Consider the following 4753-nt stretch of genomic DNA (forward strand, 5'->3'; position numbering starts at 1 on the left):
CATTTCAATACAATTGACCTTTTCTTTACACTGTGATGAATGCACATTTCCATAAGCTATCTACCATAAACGTCGAACAAGGATTGAACCCATGTGCTTCAGTTAACTTCTTCGATATCGGGGCCGCTCTTTTAATTTTTTGGATAAAAAAACGTTCCCGTTTTAAACAAAATATTTTGTCACAAAAAGATGCTCGACAATGTATATATAATTGACAACTTTGGAAAGAAAACAGTCAGACGTTTCCAAAACTGCAAAGATATATCTGTGAGTGTCACAGAACTGATGCTACAGGCGAAACTAAGATGAAATTTCAAACAGGAAATGGCCCAGATTTTGAAGGTGCTGTTTTCCAATGTCTCCTTATATGGCTGTGAATGCGCCAGGAATGAACGACTTTCTGTTTCCCCAAGGTGTCTGCAGCATTGTGACGTATTTGTAGGCATATCATTGGAAGATTGACCATAAGAGACTACATTTACCAGGTGCCCGCTTGGTGTCCTCCGTCGAAATTATTGCGTAATCTCCAGCTGCGTGCATTTTTCCATTTGCTTCAGAGGAGAAACCCAACTGCCACGAATGATTTATCATCGAACAGATATGTGAAAAACACCTTCAGGCTTGATTCTAAACAATGTTTGCCGTGTTTCTGTCGATATTATGGAGTTAATTTTGAAAAAAGTTTGCCGTTGTAATGACTGAATTTTCGGGTTTTTTTCTTGGCCAAACGTGATGAACAAAACGGAGCGATTTCTCCTACACAAATAATCTTTTTGGAAAAACGGAACATTTGCTATCTAACTGAGAGTCTCCTCTTTGTAAACATCCGAAGTTCTTCAAAGGTAAATTATTTTATTTAAATGCTTTTCTTGTTTTTGTGAAAATATTTGATTTCTTTCATTTCATTTGCGATTTTTATGAATATAGTTAACGTTGCGTTATGGTAATGAGCTTGAGGCTATGATTACGCTCCCGGATACGGGATTGCTCGACGCAAGAAGTCACAGTGTCCAAAGAGGGGCCAGAAGTATACAGAATGGTGTCGTCTGAATAGAGGTGGATCAGAGACTCACCAGCAGCAAGAGAGACCTCATTGATGTATACAGAGAAGAGAGTCGGTCCAAGAATTGAACCCTGTGGCTCCCCCATAGAGACTGCCAGAGGTCCGGACAGCAGACCCTCCGATTTGACACACTGAACTCTATCAGAGAAGTAGTTGGTGAACCAGGCGAGGCAATCATTTCAGAAACCAAGGCTGTCGAGTCTGCCTATGAGGATGTGGTGATTGACAGAGTCGAAAGCCTTGGCCAGATCAATGAATACAGTTGCACAGTAATGTTTCTTATAAATGGCGGTTAAGATATCGTTTAGGACCTTGAGCGTGGCTGAGGTGCACTCATGACCAGCTCTGAAACCAGATTGCATAGCAGGGAAGGTATGTTGAGATTCTAAATGGTCGGTAAATCTGTTTGTTGACTTGGCTTTCGAAGACCTTAGAAAGGCATGATAGGATAGATATAGGTCTGTAGCAGTTTGGGTCAAGAGTGTCCCCCCCTTTGAAGAGGGGGATGAGCGCAGCTGCTTTCCAATCTTTGGGTATCTCAGACGATACGAAAGAGAGGTTGATCAGGCTGTGGCAACAATTTTGGCAGAAAATTTCAGAAAGTCCAGATTGTCTAGCCCGGCTGATTTTTTAGGGGTCCAGATTTTGCAGCTCTTTCAGAACATCAGCTGAACGGATTTGGGAGAAGGAGAAATGGGGAAGGCTTGGGCGAGTTGCTGTGCTGCAGTGCTGCAGTGCTGTTGACCGGGGTAGGAGTAGCCAGGTGGAACGCATGGCCAGCCGTAGAAAAATGCTTATTGAAATTCTCAATTATGGTGGATTCATCAGTGGTGACAGTGTTTCTATATCTTCAGTGCAGTGGGCAGCTGGGAGGAGGTGTTATTATTCTCCATGGACTTTACAGTGTCCCAGAACTTTTTTGAGTGAGTTGCAGGAAGCAAATTTCTGCTTGAAAAAGCTAGCCTTGGCTTTTTTAACTGTCTGTGTATAATGGTTTCTAGCTTCCCTGCATATCACGGGGGCTGTTCGATGCTAATGCAGAATGCCATAGGATGTTTTTGTGTTGGTTAAGGGCAGTCAGGTCTGGGGAGAACCAAGGGCTATATCTGTTCCTGGTTCTAAATGTCTTGAATGGGGCATGTTTATTTAAGATGGTTATAGGAAGGCATTTAAAAAAAATATCCAGGCATCCTCTACTGACGGGATGAGATCAATATCCTTCCAGGATACCCCGGCCAGGTCGATTAGAAAGGCCTGCTCGCTGAAGTGTTTCAGGGAGCGTTTGACAGTGATGAGTGGAGGTCGTTTGACCGCTGACCCATTACGGATGCAGGCAATGAGGCAGTGATCGCTGAGATCTTGGTTGAAGACAGCAGAGGTGTATTTAGAGGGCAAGTTGGTTAGGATGATATCTATGAGGGTGCCCGTATTTAAGGCTCTGGGGAGGTACCTGGTAGGTTCATTGATAATTTGTGTGAGATTGAGGGCATCAAGTTTAGATTGTAGGATGGCTGGGGTGTTAAGCATGTTCCAGTTTAGGTCGCCTAGCAGCACGAGCTCTGAAGATAGATGGGGGGCAATCAGTTCACATATGGTGTCCGGAGCACAGCTGGGGGCAGAGGATGGTCTATAGCAATATTAATACAATGTACTTTTTATATACACCACTCCATTGAAACTACAATGAAATGATAGCAGCAATTCTTAAAACAGGCACGGACAGGGATCGAAAACATGAACTTCAGTTTTTGAAAATGATGCCATAAAAGTTGGCAACCATGCCACTTCTGTTCTATAAATGTACTAACAGGGATTGAACGCATGTTCTTCAGATAACAAGACCAAATGATTTAGCACATCTCTGTTTCCTGCTTAGAATTTCAACATTCTGGAAATTAGAAGTTTGGTCTTTGCAAAAAAAACATGGAGGTGCTGGGGAATGAACCCAGGACCTCATACATGTAAAGCATACGCTCTACCACTGAGCTACACCCCCTTTCTGGGCAAGAAAAAAATGTTTCTTATTTTTTTTTCTCTCCTTTCTTTAACCAGGTAAGCCAGTTCAGAACATGTTCTCATACACAACTGCGACCTGGCCAAGATAAAGCAAAGCAGTGCAACACAAACAACAACACTACACATGGAACAAACAAGCGCACAGTCAATAAGAAATTAGAATGGATTGTTTTTTTAAAGGCAATCAATAGGCCATAGTAGCAAAGTAATCATAATTTTGCAAATGAACACTGGAGTGATAGATGAGCAGATGGTGAGATGCAAGTAGAAATACTGGTGCGCAAAAGTGCAGAAAGTAAATTTAAACCATATGGCTATGAGGTAGGTAGATTGGGTGGGCTATTTACAGATGGTTAGCAGTGTTGCCAACTACTCAGTAAGGAAAGTAGCTGTCCTAAAAGACACTTGAAGTCGCTACATGACGTCATCGCCGAATTTGCATAATTAGCCATGATTATATAATTGTGATGGACGCTGTTGGAGAGAGGAATAACTCCTTAGGAGAGACAAGAAGTGAGTAAAAAACACCCTAAATATGTTTAGAACTACAAATGAACATTCTTCTGTCGATTCTTGTTGTTTTTTATGTCACAATTCCAATTCTCCTCCTTTATCCGGGCTTGGGTCCAGCAAAAGTGACCAAAAAGAGACACTCTGGCGGAGCAACTTAGTTTTTAATTGTATTTTTTTGTTTTTCACCTCATGGTCCACTTAGTAGCCTACAACAAGTCACAGTAAAACATTAACATTTTTAACCATAACATTGAAAATAAAAAAATTCTATACAATCTACATTAACAATCTAAATGGACCAAAAAGAGACAATAGGAAAAACTTTCAATGGCAATGTGAGAAAATGATGGGAACTAGTCTGGCCCTAATTCAGGTTAATTCTGTTTTATTCTTAAGTAGACCAGGGAGCCAGTGGTTCTGGCGACAAATATATAGCGAGGGCCAGCCGACTATGAGGTTATGCAGTATAGCCCGTTACCGGCGTGGTATGTGTTCATGATGAATATTTAATTTAAGAAAGTACTGAACACTGAACACAAAAACAAATAACGACCGTGAAGCTATAAATGAGACCTGTGCTGACATAAGAAACTAACATAGACAATCACCCACCAACAAACAGTGCAACCCAGGCTACATAAGTATGATTCTCAATCAGAGACAACGAATGACACCTGCCTCTGATTGAGAACCATACTAGGCCGAAACTTACAAATCCCCAAATCATAGAAAAACAAACATAGACTGCCCACCCCAACTCATGCCCTTGAGACAGGCAGCCCAATTCAGTCATTTTTTTTGCGTAATTGGTATTTTGACCAATCAGATATGCTCTGAAAAAGAGCTGATATGAAAATATCTAATGTGATTGGTCAAAAGACCAATTAGTGGAAAAAATATTATATTTGGACTGCATGTCTAATCGCATCCCTTGTCTCTCTGTCTCTGACCCAAACTTCAGTCCTTGCATCGATTACAGAGGGATGAAAAGGATTATAGGATCAAGAAACGTTACCTCCTACCCGATGCCTTTGAGTTGGCCCTAGGAGTCCAATTCTTCACCAAACTGGACCTCCGCAACGCTTAAATTCTGGAGAGAATCAGGGAGATGACAATGTCCTTTAACACCCCTAGTGGTCACTGAGTATTTAGTCATCACCT

The 4753-nt window shown here is 41.6% G+C and overlaps 1 non-coding gene across 1 annotated transcript; it reads right to left on the reverse strand.

Annotated features, from left to right (window-relative positions):
• Window positions 1-2987: 2987 nt before the first annotated feature.
• trnav-uac (transfer RNA valine (anticodon UAC)) lies at window positions 2988-3059 on the reverse strand. Its single transcript has one exon. It is a non-coding gene; the product is annotated as a tRNA-Val (tRNA).
• Window positions 3060-4753: the final 1694 nt, after the last annotated feature.

The sequence above is a fragment of the Oncorhynchus masou genome, unplaced genomic scaffold (genome assembly GCF_036934945.1).
Source record: "Oncorhynchus masou masou isolate Uvic2021 unplaced genomic scaffold, UVic_Omas_1.1 unplaced_scaffold_30___fragment_2___debris, whole genome shotgun sequence".
NCBI classification, from domain to species: Eukaryota; Metazoa; Chordata; class Actinopteri; order Salmoniformes; family Salmonidae; genus Oncorhynchus; species Oncorhynchus masou.